The sequence below is a fragment of the Hyaena hyaena genome, unplaced genomic scaffold (assembly GCF_003009895.1).
Source record: "Hyaena hyaena isolate Hyena2069 unplaced genomic scaffold, ASM300989v1 scaffold_411, whole genome shotgun sequence".
In the NCBI taxonomy this organism is placed as follows: domain Eukaryota; kingdom Metazoa; phylum Chordata; class Mammalia; order Carnivora; family Hyaenidae; genus Hyaena; species Hyaena hyaena.
Window position 1 is genome coordinate 730,990 of NW_024081040.1, and position 15,924 is coordinate 746,913.

General features: G+C 41.9%; 1 protein-coding gene across 1 annotated transcript in view; it reads right to left on the reverse strand.

Annotated features, from left to right (window-relative positions):
• The window catches only part of KIF16B (kinesin family member 16B), a 296,460-nt gene that overhangs the window by 131,853 nt on the left and 148,683 nt on the right, over nt 1-15,924 (reverse strand). The gene's annotated exons all lie outside the window — the stretch shown is intronic.

Consider the following 15,924-nt stretch of genomic DNA (forward strand, 5'->3'; position numbering starts at 1 on the left):
ATAGTTTTGATTGTTCGGAAGAAAAAAAGCAGTAAAATCTGCAAAGAGATGCTGTAATACCAACCAAAGCATATGGTCACAAATTTGGGAGATGTTTATTAATGCTAGTAAAAAGAGAAATCCCGAAGGAAAGTGCTTTTAAAAGAAAACATGGTATAATCAATTGGCAGAGTACAGGTTACCGCTACCAACATCTACCTCAGAGTTTGACAGGAAAGAAACTGTACACGTAGGGTCTGTTACCATGTGAAAACACTGCTTCTTGTTAAAGCCCTGTTAAAATTTGGGTGGCCATATGAGATACATGAGAAAGGCTCCATTGGATGGACCAGGGTCCTGCTTATTCAGAAAACAATGGTGTAAGAGGCAACAGAATGCAAAGCAAGTACCCAAGGGTAATAAAAATGCTAGGTTGGGGCAGGGGCGAATTTCAGCATTATTGAGCAAATAAGCAGACACTTTTTTTCTTTTATAGTTTATTGTCAAGTTGGTTTCCATAGAACACCCAGTGCTCATCCCCACAAGTGCCCTCCTCCATGCCCATCACCCCCCTTCCACTCCCCCCACCCCCATCAGCCCCCGTGAGTGAGCAAGCGAGCAAGTGGGGGAGATGGATAGAGGAAGAGACAATTAGAGAGAGAGAGAGGGAAAGGGAGAATCTTAAGCAGGGTCCACACTCAGCATGGAGCCTGGTGTAGGACTGAATCCCGTAATGCTGGGATCATGACCTGAGCCAAAAACCAAAATTTGGCCACTCTAGTGACTGAGCCACCCAGGTGCCCCCGTTTCTCTTCTTCTGAGGTAATTTTCCTGTGCTATTTGTTGTCCAATGTCNCCTCTCCCCCACCCCCATCAGCCCTCAGTTTGTTTTCAGTATTCAAGAGTCTCATGGTTTACCTTCCTCCCTCTCCCCAACTATTCTTTCCCCTTCCCCTCCCCCATGGTCCTCTGTTAAGTTTCTCCTGTTCCACATATGAATGAAAGCATATGGAATCTGTCCTTCTCTGCTTGACTTATTTCACTAAGCATAACACCCTTGAGTTCCATCCATGTTGCTACTCTAGGCCATATTTCGTTCTTTCTCATTGCCATGTAGTATTCCACTGTATAGATGAACCACATCTTCCTGATCCATTCATCAGTTGATGGGCATTTAGGCTGTTTCCCGTGATTTGGCTATTGTTGAGAGTGCTGCTATGAACATTGGGGTACACGTGCCCCTATGCATCAGCACTCCTGTGTCCCTTGGGTAAATTCCTAGCAGTGCTACTGCTGGGTCATAGGGGAGTTCTACTGTTAATTTTTTGAGGAACCTCCACACTATTTTTCAGAGGGGCTGCACCAGTTTACATTCCCACCAACAGTGTAGGAGGGTGCCTGTTTCTCCACATCCTCACCAGCATCTAGCAAACACACACTTTCTAAATTCAGAGCTGCTCAAAACTGGCACGGGTGCTACAGAAGGCAGTGAGATCCTTGTCACCAGAGGCATCTAAGAGAAGCGATGTTCCAGAAGAGATTCACTGTGTTGCCTGGTCCCATCCATACCCAAGAGTTTACTACATCTCTGAAGAGACTCCCACGTTCAATCCTTGCCCTGAAAAAGAGTGCAACTTCCTTTTGAGGACAGAACAGACACAATGAAGTCAACCATAGAAGATGACACGTGATGAGGGGTCAAGAATCTAAGTGATGTGTGCAAGGCTAAGACCTACGCTCACATGGCAGCTTGAGGACAAGAGAGGAGGCTCCAGTTTGGGGTAACCACAGGGAAGGACTAAGCCTTGCCAGGGGAATGGGCCTGTCCTGTTGGGAGAGAGGAAGGAGTCACATCCACCCAAAATGGAGAGCACCGGGAATAGCACTGGAATAGAACAGGCACTGGGTAGACGACATAGAGACACACTGTGAGGACTTAGAGAGCCAAGGTAGAGAAGCTGCACCAAATGTCACAAACTGATGGCCCGAGAGAAACTTCAGCTCATAGATGTTTTGTGTACCCCATGAAATCTTAAAAACTAAAATTATTAGCTGCCAGTTAAAAATGTGCAGTCATCATATAAAGCTCTAAGTTCCTTTCTGATTTCTCTTCAAAGACTAGAAGGTATGGCATCAGTAGATCTGTATTGCCACTTGGCAAAAATCCCTGGGCTGCTGAAGGCTGCCTCATTTGGACAGAGCATGTGACCTGTGGGGTAAAAGCGGTCACCAACCTCTTTGCGTGGCTACTACTTCTCCACCTGGGCCCCACAAGTAGTATCATGGCCCCAGGTAGCTATTCTATTTTTTTTTTTTTTTTTATGTTTTATTTCTGAGAGAGAGAGAGCGAGCATGAAGGGGAAGGTCAGAGAGAAAGGGAGATACAAAATCTGAAACAGGCTCCAGGCTCTGAGCTAGCTGTCAGCACAGAGCCTGATGCAGGGCTTGAGCCCATGAACTGTGAGATCATGCCCTGAGCCGAAGTCAGACGCTTAACTGACTAAGCCACCTACGCACCGCGCCCCTTCCCCTCCCCCCCGCCGGTAGCTATTCTAGAGCTTCAGACCAGTAGACCCACCTGCCTGCTCAACATATTGCCTCGGATTCTCAAATTCAATATGGTTAAAACCTAACGGGTTTAGACCATAACCCCGGGGAGTTGCTGAAAGGGTGGGTTCCGGCAGTTGTCATTATTGAGTGGAGATGGAGTCAGTATGAAAAGAAGAACACAGTTTTCGTAGACTTAGAAGGATAGCAGTGAATATTAAACAATCTATGATCTGCTTATTCCCCTCATGTAAAATTATATTCATATATTTTCTGATTATGAAAAGGCACCATTACCATAATTAAGAAAGGTGCTTTCCATGCCTTTTATGACCAGGACACAGAACTGTGTGCCACACAAAGAAGTCAAAAGTTAAGCAGCCATGTCTAGGATATATGTATATTTAATGCTCTGGAAGTGAAATTAGACATTAATAAGGCAATCACATTCAATGTGCTAATTACATTTAATCCAATTCCTTTTTTTTTTTCCTGTTAATCAAATGGCCAGCCATGCAGGTTGAAAACTGCTAAAATATGTTAATGGAAAAATAGAATGGTATTTCAGAGACATATTTCATATCATACTGAATCATTGAAAATAATCTTGCCACCCACGTATTTGCATGAAATACACATAAAAATCCTTTTAAGAGTTATATAAAAGAAAACAAAACTGTTCATGACCATTCCTTGTTTCCACCTAAATAATGTGCATAAACTGACTGGCACATAAAAAGAGGCTCTGTTAGGGGCCCCTGGGTGGCTCAGTCAGTTAAGCATCCAACTCTTGATTTCAGTCCAGGTCATGATCTCATGGTTCATGAGATTGAGCCCCACGTCAGCCCATTTGTGATTCTCTCTCTCCCTCCCTCTCTGCCTCTGCTGTGTGTGCACTCTCTCTCAAAATAAATAAATGAACATTAAAAAAAAAAAAAAGAGGCTCTGTTAAGGCTGGTTTCTTTCTATTTAACTTTATTCCTTTACTCAACAAACCTACTGACCTAAAAAATTTGCTTCATTTTTACATTATGCTGCTGTTCATTCATTCATTCATGCAACAAGTACTTAATGAACCCTGACTGCATGCTAGTCACTGTGACAAGTATTGCAGATACAGAGTTGAACAAGTCAGACCTATGCTCTGCTCTCATGCAACTTATAAGCAAGACAAAGAGGTGAATAATCAAATAACTCCACAGGAGATGCAAAGCTTAAAGGAGAGATACCCTGCCCAGTACTCAAAAAGCACATAAGAAGGTTGATTTAGAGATTAGAAAACAGGCCCTAAGGGAGGTGGGAAGCAGTGCCTAAGACAAGCTCTGAGGATGAAGCAGGGGGAGTGAGGGAGTGGCACATGTAAAGGTCCTATAGCAAGAAAAAATGATGGTGGTGGTGGTGATGATGCTGAGTGACAGGAAGACAGTTAAATGCCTATGGCAGAGGAAACATGGAAGAACAGTACATACAATGAAGCTTGAGAGAGGGAAGCAAAGAGGCCACATAGAATCTTTCAAGATACAGTAACGCAACTTTTATTTCATGTAGGTGCAAAAGAAGATGGTGAAGGGCTTTGTGCACCATCACATGATTGGATGAGAGTTTTAGAAAGTTCATTCTTTCGGCTGTTTGAAGAAAGAACTAAAGAGGGCAAGAGTAGATGAAGATAAATAATGTAGGAGGCTACTGCAAGAGTCAGGTCAAAGACAATGGTGGTTCAGCACTGGGGGGAAGTAGAGAGTAGAGAAGGAGAGTAAACAAATCAGGAAGATAGGTAGAAGATAAGATCAATAGGACTGCATGATGGGCTGGATATGGGGACAAGGGAGGTGAGGACGAAGCTCCTGGGTACTGGGGTGCAACGGCTGGTTGGATGGGGAGCTGTTCACACAGATGGAGAACACTGGAAAAGGACCAATACTGGGTTGGGAGAGAAAGCCTGAGTTTGGTTGTATACACAATGAATCTGAGATGCCTTTGGCAGGCAGAAATATGGGTCTGAAGCTCTAGAAGAAATCTATCGATATCTATCGATCAGTCTATCTAGCAACCTACCTACCAACCTACTTACTCGTGAATATATATAAATGTATCATATGAATGTATGTGTGTGTGTGTGTGTATACATATACATATGTATACACACACACACACACACTCAGACACACACATGCACCTATGTGTACATATTACCTAAGATCTGTGTATGTAAGACTCAGAGAACGGGCCCTGCCCCAAACTCTTGGTATGGCCAAGGGTGACTTAAGCTCAACCTTTCCAGAATTCAGTTTCCTCATCTAGTCATCAAACTGGATACTTTCTAAGGTTCCTTCCAGATCTCAGACTCTCTTTAACTATGAACTACTCCTTGATCTGAGGTTCACATGATTAATCACAGCAGATGGACTTTTCTGATGCATTTAGTTTGTAATTTTTAGAGTGTATCTAAGCCTCCTTAAAATACATGATGGCTTCTTTGAGTTTACCTCAGAGCCTGTTAAATACCAGAAGGTAGACAAGTTCCAGATGGTCTTAAAAGGAAATGCAAGGGAAATGACATTGTAAAAGGGTACACAGAGGCACCTGTTAACAACCCTCCCCCCCAAAAAAAGTTTCACTTAAATCCCTATGAATGAAACCACTGAATACTGATTTCACAGGGGATTTTCCATTTCAGTATTTCAGGTATACTGAAAGTGAAATTATTTTTTTTTATTTTTTAATGTTTATTTATTTTTGAGAGAGAAAGAGAGAGAGGCACGCAGAGAGAGAGGCAGAGGGAGAGGGAAGACAGGAAATCTGAAGCAGACTCCAGGCTCTGAGCTGTCAGCACAGAGCCCAATGCAGGGCTCCAACTCACAAATCATGAGATCATGACCTAAGCCTAGGTCAGACACTGAGCGTGAGACAGACAACTGAGCCACCCAGGAGCCCCTGAAAGTGAAATTAAACATGTAAACATTTCTGAGGATTTCTAAGAAGTATGGTGACAATAATTGTTAATATCACTATTAATCACTCTCAAATTTCATGTGAGATTTTCTACTTCTGCTACTGCACAAATAAATCAACTCTTTTTATCCTATTAAATGTTGTCATGAATATTTCTGAGGTGATGATGTACAAATTAATTAATTCTGGGTTATAATTAACATAAACATGTAAGAAAACTGTATTTCCCAAAAGTGAATGGTCCAACATAACAGGAGTTTAGAGGCCAGAAAGTAAAGGGCCCAGGGAAATTTTGCTTTGGGCTCCAAATTCCAAATTTAATTACTTCAGAAAGCCTCACCCCCACCCCATGAAACACACAGACAGAATATAACCCCTGGCTAAAGCATGCTCAGTGAAAGAGAAGTTTTCATTTTAGATACAATTGTCAGAAGGCAAAGCTCTGTCTAGGAACATAATTTTCTGAATTTTTTTAATGTTTATTTATTTTTGAGAGACAGAGAGAGAGACAACGCGAACAGGGGAGGGGCAGAGAGGGAGGGAGACAGAATCCGAAGCAGGCTCCAGGCTCCGAGCTGTCAGCACAAAGCCCATTGTGGGCTCAAACCCACGAACCACAAACCAAAGTCAGACGTTCAACCAACTGAGTCAACCAGGTGCCCCGGGGAACATAATTTTCTAGAATGGTAGTGAGATACAGGTCAGGATAAGGTAGGATGGGTGAAGTTCTTAAAACTTGCTTGTGTGGGATAATTTTCCTTCTGATTTAAAACATCTTCAAAATATTTATATTAAAATAAGTTATGATGCTGGCACCATTTGGGGGTCCTAATAAAGAGAAAGTCTAATTTCCACTAATACATGCCAGTACTTGAGAACACATTAAGAAATATGTTCGAAAGTCTTGGACTCCTGTGACATTGATGTTATTATTTAAGACACCTGAATTACAGTAATTTTTCTCTATCTCAAAATGGCTTCAGGCAATGAGCTGGGGAAGATTAAGACCTGACATGGTGCTTGTGGTAAGAAAATTTCATATGAATACTGACGCATTCAAACAGGACATGCGGCTTGGGGTTCACAGCTAGCTTGGATAAGTGACAGGCAGTCGGCATCAAGGGTAAAGGATGTCAGTGTCACAGCATGCCATCGGGCCGTCTGCCAGTATTTGTGAAGGATATAAATACACATGACACCTTATCAAAAGGCCACATAGGCCTGGCCCCTTCCCTTTCAACATTTATAATTCAAATATGGATTTACAATTTCCTGCCTTAGATAAATCACTTAAACCCTTGTTTATGTTTGGTAAAGTAAAACTTGCAAAACTACATTGTGAGACTCTGGAAAAGAAAGTAAATTGATTTTCAGTCTTTGTTATTGAGGTTTCCTGCCAAATAACCCATCAAGACTTCTTTGCCCAACTGTGTGAACGGGCTGACTCTGGAGCTCCATAAAATCCCAAGATGCTCCAGTTCCATCCCCAAAGAAATGTTTAGATGTGTGTGGGGCTGGGGCAAGTGGGGGCTGATTTTCTCTTCTGAAAGCCCGAGGGAAGATGCAAAAAGAATATACGGAACAAGTTCCATCCTTCTGAAGGATAATGCAGAAAGTGTATGAAACAATTAGAGGATGATTCCAGACAGCAGAATATAAAATGACAAGTTCTAAGGTACTGAATGGAAGGCATTATACTAACTGGGCAGGGCTATTAGTAACTTTACTTTCTATTCTTTGTTACCAACAATACCATTTATTCTGTTAGTAACAAGCTCAACTATTCCGTTCTAGCCTCCTACACACTCCAAGCTGTCAATATTTTATTGTTCCTTCCAAAATAGTTCTTCCAAACTGCCTCCCTTCTCTCCAAGCAGCAACAACGGTCTCTTCCCTCTATCAGTCCTCTTGTCATTGCTCATCTCCAAGGCCCCTGGGGCTACACAAATACTGCCCTGTCTTTTATGTCAGTGACCATGCTACACATTTAACGAATGTTAAGCACCTTCCAGTCCACGGTTCCCAAGCCCTAGAAACCTGCCGTGATTCAGCTGCCCTGGTCCCCACCCCCACTGCCTCTGTCTTCCTCCTCACCCACCTCCCAGGCTTCAGACACTTCTTCACGACACACTTTGGTCAAAGCACATCTACGTCACTTCTTCACCATGTGCCATTTTGACAAATGCATCATCTACTTCAGAATTCAGCTTTGGGTAAATTTCTCCACTGTTGGCAATCTACAGCCACCCTGTGGGAGGAGTTTTGGCTCTGTGCAGGTGGATGGGCGGAGTTTCCCCCACCCTGTCTGTCCCACTGAATGCCACTGCAGTGTAGGCAGAATGCATGCAGGAGTTACTTCAGGGCCCTGACAAGTAAGCAGGAGCAGGCGGGCTGAAGAAGACAGGGATCTGAAGCACCAACGGACAGACAGGAAACGTACCATTTACACCCTCCAGTGTTCCCTGGCTTAGTCTAGGAGAGACCCAAACGCTGACATGAGCACAATTGAAAGAGCTCCAGGAGAAGCCCTCTAGTTCAGATTCAAGGTGGAGCCAGAAGGTCCCCTGGCAGCAACAGAGGAAGAGAGGAAGCAGCAGGGGGGCCACAGATGCCTAAACCTATGAGGAGGGGAAATCTCTCTCCAATCAGAAAAGCTGTGATCTCCATGAGGGTGGGGCATAGCTTCTCTCTCTCTCTCTCTCTCTCTCTCTCTCTCCCCTCTCTTCCTTCTTGGGCCCAGACTTGGGCCCAAGCACAGAAAGAACATGAAAGAGTAGTATAAAGCTCTAGATTTTTAGCCAGATGACAGAAAAAGAAAGACTCGTCCGTGTTGACACAGAAGGAGTAGCTCAGGAAATCAAACTCACAGAACTATTTATGAACTCTTGGGCCACTTAGTTCTGACCCTAACAGCATACAAACCTTCAAGAAGTGACCTAAGATACAGACCACTGCTCAGGTCCCAGACAGGCCCTTGGGTAGCACACACACGGGACAGACCAGAATAGCACTACAAAGGCTTTGCATATCGAACTAGCATTGGAACTAGCATCACAACCCCCAGAGGCTAATTCTAACTTACGGTCTGAATCCAACCAGGTCAACTGCCTGCTAAAAGGAATCAAAACAAAACAAAACAAACCAAAATCAATGTTTCCCATAGGATTTAAACAAGATTCAGAGTCTCATATCAAAATATCAAAAATGTCCAGGATGCAGTCTAGCATTGCTCAGCACATGAAGAAGTGGGAAAACCTCAACATGCATGACAAAAATCAAGCAACACATGTCAACGTGGAGATCAGAGATGCTGAACTTATTGGATAAGGATTTTAAATCAGCTATTATAAAAATGTTCAAAAATAGGACAATAATCTTGAAAGGTAAAATGCTATAACAAAGAAATAAAGGATATTTATTCAAAGAAGAATCAAATAGTACAAATGAAAAATACAACAACCAGAATAAAAATGCACATTGGTTGGGCTTAATAGAAAGGTAGAGAAGACAGAGAAAGAGTCCATGAACTTGAAGACAGACCAATTAAAATTATCTAATCTGAAAAGAAAAAAGAGGGATGCCTGGGTGACTCAGTTAAGTGTCTGACTTCAGCTCATGTCATGATCTCATGGTTCGTGAGTTCAAGCCCCATGTTAGGCTCTGTGTTGATAGCCCAGAGCCTGGAGCCTACTTCAGATTCTGCGTCTTCCTCTCTCCCTCCCTCTCTCTCTCTCTCTCTCTCTCTCTCTGCCTTTCCCCACTCATGCTCTCTCTCTCTCTCAAAAGTAAACATTAAAAAATTTATTTAAGAAAAAAGAAAAAAAGTTTACCAAAGGGTAAAACTAAGTAAACAGAGCCTCAGGGACTTGTGGGACAATACGAAAATACTTAACAGTCATGTAACTGGAGTCCCTTAACAAGGAAAGAAAGACTATAGAGTGGAAAAAGTTATTTAATTTTGACTATGACTGAGTAAGTATAATAACTGAAAAGTTCCCAAATCTGGAAAAAGACATAAACCTACAGATACAAGAAGCTGGGCAAATCCTAAACTGGTAAACATCAAGAAGTCCACGCCAAGGCACACTGTCAAGCCACCCTATGGAATGTGAAGCTAAAAGTGACATTAAAAAAGGAACAGAGAGGGGTGCCTTGGTGGCTCAGTCGGTTAAGCATCCGATTTTGGCTCAGGTCATGATCTCGTGGTTTCTGAGTTCAAGCCCCACGTCAGGCTCTGTGCTGACACCTCAGAGCCTGGAGCCTGCTTCAGGATTCTGTGCCTCCTTCTCTCTCTGCCCCTCCCCCGCTCATGCTCTGTCTCTCTTTGTCTCCCAAAAATAAATAAATGTTTAAAACAAACAAACAAAAAAGGAACCGAGAGATCATGAAAAATAGATGTGATGACTCTAACAAGAAAAGGTGAATCAAATAAAGAGAAGAAAGAGGTTAAAGAGACTGACATATAGTTGTCATGCACAATGACATCTGGGACACCAAGAAACTGTCTTCGGTGTCATTAATTTTGGTCAGCTGGTCTCACATCAGATGTTCATCAGCATCACTTACGTGGCTTGTGAAAAACTAAAGCCCCATCCCTACATTTTCTGGCTCAGTAGGTCTAGAATGGAGCATTTCAAAATGCTCTAGGTACTACTGATGCTGCTGATCTGGGGATGCACTTTTAAGAACCATGGGCTTTGGAATGTTCATAGCAGCACTCTCAACTATAGAAGAAGGGGGGAAATGGTGGGGGAAAGGGAGAGAGGCAAACCATGAGAGACTCTTGAATGCTGACAAAAACTGAGGACTGATGGATGTGGTGGGGGAGAGGGATGGGCATGGAGGAGGGCACTTGTGGGGATGAGCACTGANAAAAAAAAAAAAAAAAAAAAAGAACCATGGGCTTTCGGTAGATAGTCTTTAAGAAGAATCAGGGCTTTGACTTTCAAAAGCATCTGCTGAAACATCCATGTACAAGAGACAGGGATCAGATGTACAGATCTCAAGTCTGAGGAAAAAAATCTAATGATAATGAGTGCTTATGAGCAAGTACAGATGAGTTAAATCGGAGGCTAGCCACTGGTTATCTGCTGGCCGTCTGCAGTGTATAAAAGATCTCTTCTGTTCATTAGATACCTTGGCTAAGCTGCTGGAAGATCCATCTCCCTTGCTAGTTCCACTAAAATTCTTTTTTAATTTGCCACTGAACAACTCACAGCAGCACTTAAGCAAATGAAAATTTTATCAAAGCTTCCTCAGCTCCACTCCCCAGACAGTCACCTGTTACCTCTTTCTGAGTGCTTGAATAGATGCAAATACATTTTGGCACTCAAGCATAACACATTCAGATGCACTTAGGTGTAAAGTCCCCAGATACAGTTTCTGCAGCACGTCTAAAAGAAGAGATGAACGTTCAATGGCTCTGAAAATCCCGCAAGATGACCAAAGGAATCCACTGATGTGAATGGGAAAATAAATTAGCTTTTAACAACTATCAGCTTTAAAATAACTGTTTACAGTAAAAAGACAAAAATAGTAATAATTAACATAAGAGAGACTAGTTCCTGGCAATTGTACAGAAAATGCTGAAATACTTTTTGACTTGTAACTCACTTGATTTTTGTACCATTTCATTTTAAGTATTTGTAAAAAAGAAGAAGACAAGCCTAAGGTCACTACCAAGATCTGCTCAAAGCCTGTGCACTAGATACCATGGTCCAACTGATGCTCTCTTCTCTAGCAATTGTCTCTCCTTCCACAGAATCACACTGTGGAATTATTCTTTACAATCACTCTACGCTATCGTGGGAGTGAGGAACACTAAGCTCCAGAGAACAGAGCAAATGAAGAGCACGGTCAGATGCAATGCTGCATATGCCACACATGGTTTCTGGACAAACTCAGAGAAGAGGAGGAGAAAGGTTTCCTGTGCCAGGCTTTAGGCAACATACATTCTGTATGCCATTTCATTTAATTCCCGCAGCACTAGCAAACACTTTTCATTTAACGACGTTGCCAGACGGAAATACTCCTGTAATTTAAGGCAGGGGAAGTACTGTTTATGCAGTCTCAAAGAAGTAAGGCTGTAAACTGACAGAGGTTAAAAAAAAAAAAAAATCCCCACAATGGTGAAAATCTGCTAAATACAGGTAAATCTCTTATTAGCTGACATTCACAAGTATTTTAAGTGATCTAGATAAGGAAGTGGTAATTACTGCCTGTGCTTTTTAATGGGACAGCCTAACTAACACATTTCCAAATGAAGTAATTTACTAATGAAAAGAGACATTTAAATACCAAATGTCAGCAATAAACTGGAAACTGGTAGTGGAAAGACAGGAAGCTGCTGGTCTTGCAGGGTAAACCGGTAATCCAATCAAACGCAGAGTTAATACAGTTAGATCACTGTGACTTAGGTTAACATCCATCTCTTCTTTTTTTTTAATTTTTTTAATGTTTTATTTTATTTAATTAATTAATTTATTTATTTATTTAGGAGAGAGAGAGAGAGACAGAGTACGAGCAGGGGAGAAGCAGAGAGAGAAAGAGAGACAGAATTGGAAGCAGGCTCCAGGCTCCAAGCTGTCAGCACAGTCTGACCCGAGGCGGGGCTCGAACTCGTGAACCGGGAGATCATGACCTGAGCAGAAGTCAGACACTTAACTGACTGAGCCACCCAGGTACTCCAACATCTATCTCTTCTTGATACCTTTATTAAATCGCTTCATGGGCAAAAGCCAAATAATCTTTGGAGTATGAATATACTGATATGTTTAATTGTTTCTCAATTATTATTATATTTTATAAGTCCGTATTCTTTCTCTTTCACTTTGGTCTTGGTTTTTGTTAAAGGATCAAATCTTACAAATACAGCTGAAAATTCTTTTGTAGACCTACCTGATAAAGGACACCCCCTTCCTTTCCAGAGGTTAACACCATTCCAAAGTAGGCATGTGTTAATCCCATCCACATCTTTTTGTTTTTCCTACATATTTTCACAACCGAAAACAACACACTGTATACTTTGTGTTTTTAAAATGTGTTCCAGTTCTCATTTTAATAATCCTCAAAAACTAAGGTATGTGAAGCGAAGAAGTCTAACCCTTAATTAGAGAAGGATTGTACACATGCTTTCCTTGGCCGGATGTTTCAGTCTGAAAGTATGTGCATTTAAAAAAAACGGTATTCCTTTGCTTCTTTCATATAATGCCTTGAAACACAAAGTCATCTTGCATTTCACTGCCCTAAGACTTGTTAATGACATTTGTGCTCGGTGCACGGGTGTTTTAACACCTCAGAACATGGCATTTTTATGTCAGCAGAGCACCAGAGGGGCTCAAGCCCAAATCACGGCACCATGGTAATAAAACAGTTAAGATACCCTACAGGAAAAGTCTGACCATTACCCTTAAATGTCAGTTAGTACTACTACTTTCCTAGGACAAGTCAAAAATTTAGTTTTAGTCATCACTAACCTGAATAGCCATATGTTTTCAATGGACTTTCAATTAAGGTAAAATCTTAAGATTAAAAAAACACTTGATAAAAATACTATATGGGAGATATAATTATTACTTACCTACGATGATGCCTCAATTCACAAGAGAATTAGAGACATAATCATAGCCACATAAGCAGATGGCAATGGAATAGTAAGCAAATTCTTTGATCTAAATAAATAAGCCAATAATCTTGTTTCTGGGGGATAGGCAAAGGGTAAAAGACAACCCCAATATTGAATAGTAAGTTCTAAGCAGTTTCTCTGTTAAACAGTGTGTGTTCTAAACGTTCCTTTTACAGTGTATTATTTGGACCCTCAGGCTGATTTTCTCACAGAAACACCATTACACATAAAAGTTAACCTCCAAGAGAATCCACAAGAGACTATTTGACCCATAAATGGGACTACTTGACCCTTTTGAAAAAATTAATAGGCATAGTACAAAAACACTCAAATAAGAAGAGAAACTAAAGCATATTAAAACATAACAAACATTAAAATTGTGTGATACCTGTATAGGAGTGGAAATACAGAGTACGTGAACCAAGTAGAAAGCCACAAAATCAATACGTTGCTACGTGTCAGCGTTCATTTTTGGTAGAGTAAATTTCTTCAAAAGAGAGGTGGGTATATAGCATGCATGAGGTAAGGTTATAATAAATGATACACCAATATGGAAAAAATTAAATTAGGTCTACTCCAGATGTATTAAACAATTAAATATTTCAAAATGAATGCCAAAGTTCTACTATGCATTAACGATGATATTGAAAACCAGTGCACGCCTCTTGTAAAATCCTGTAACAATACACAGTCACTACAGGAAGGTCAACCTCCCCTGACGTGCTGGGGATGCAGCCTGTACAGAGATCTCTATGGACCAGGAGACCCGTCTCCCACTTCTCACCATGACCTGTGCACCACCTCTGCCGCCTAGAAGAAGGGCATCAGGCCCTCCATCTGAAGTCCTAAGGGTGACAGACATGTGGGCTGGGTGTGTGTGTTCACAAGTAGGACTGCCTCTGAAAAGCCCTACGTAGTGACCACCTGTCTGCTGGCCAATTATGGTATCTTTCTGGGTTCAGGGCAGAGACTGCCAAACGATTACTCTTCTGTCTGGCAGGAACCAGCCAGACAGAATCCTTGTCCTGATTACAAAAAAGCAGAAAATGCTGCTTTGGTCGTGATCACTGGGCACTTGCAGTGTCCTAGGTTTTGACTAGTTCCCGGCTACTGCTGACCTCTGACATTCCCGGCCAGCTCCAAGGTACCCAAATGTTTCCCCAGCTCAACTTACCCTGACACTAAAAAATACTAAGACTACAAAAACAGATGAAGAAATCAATGGATGAGTGGATGATCTGGTGGTAGGACCATGGGTGGATACTCCATTAGTTGCTTTTAGAAGGTCTTCAATGGACTCTATGCCCTTCCTACAAACGGATGACCATCCTGGTCCATTTCTGAGATAACTTCTTACAACTGATTTCTGCTCATGAATTCATTAGCACCAATGAATTTGTGAGCAGAATTTCCATCTGTCCAGTTTCCCCCACCTGTCCAATTCCTATGTCAAAGTAGATACAATATTATAGTATATAACCACAAAAAACTGTTATCATAAAGACTATGCATAATATACAAAAACGGGGGTGGGGGTGCTTAAGGCATATCAACTCTTTCTTTCATTCCTTCTTGCATGATTCAGTACAAAAGCCATTAGGTGGGACTGAGCAAAGCAGGCATCAGCATGGGAACGGGAGAAGTTCTGGTGTCTGCACTGGAAGAGTGAGGGCAGTGGCAGTGGCAGTCCAGCATGGGGTGTCAAAGCCTGAACGGGAGGCAGAGGCTCCCTGCAGGAAGAGGGGGCAGAAGTGACAGGATACTGGTTACATAAAGGAAGTCGGGTTTATCACTATCAGAAAAGGGAGCTACAAACAAGAAAAAAGGAAAAAGCTAGAAAGAATGCTATGGTATTGCGTTGGATTAGAGGTACTGATATGAACTCCTGGTCAGCAACCTAGATAACCGAAATGCTGAAATAGATACAGACATAGTTGTATGTGTTGTACATACACACAGAGACACGCACTTTTCTTAACTCTTATGATTGACAGAACCTGGGAGCAGCAACACCTCAAGAACAATGAACACCTCTAGTGTTCAGATCTTAGTTTCTGAATTCCATTCTCCACTGAGATGAACCAAGGCTCCTTGGATAACTGGCTGATTCCAGGAAAGCACAAGAGGTAAGCCTGGAACATCTTATTGTACCAGAAAGTAAGAAGTGCGCATCAATGATGGGGATAAGACACAACACAGAAATCAGCCTGGAGCAACTCCTACTCACCAAACCTGGGACTATTTGAGTATTGAAATAAATAATGATAGACAGACCAAGACCTACCAGTAAAATAGCAAGCCCAGTGATCCTGCTGATGCCTACAACAAAAATCCAACTCATGTAGGAGGAAAATTACCATGTGGCAGCCATCTGAATAATAATTCAATCAGACACCCCCCTGCCCAAGATGGTTCCAAAACCAGAGGGTGAAAGTATGACAAAGAATGGGATACTTATGATCTCAACATCCTTCCCAAAGTCCTTATTAATAAAAAGGAGGAAGAGAAGAGTAAAGAAGCCTGCAAGCTCCATTTTAATTAAATGATCACAGTGGGCATCTCCTCAGTAACAGGACAGGGGAAAAACAGGGTATCATTTCTCGGAGAGTCCTGTCAAGAAGGCGCAGTATTAGTGTCACCATGAGGAAGGAGCAAATAGATGCTACACTTATGTAAAGGGACATTCTGTAACATATTTGACCTGCCAAAGTCCTAAAAGTCAGAGGAAAGCAAAGAAGCTCTTCCAGACTGAAAGAGACAGGCAGTTGGGGCAACTAAACGCAGCACATGATGCCGGACTGAATCCCGGACCCACAGTGGAC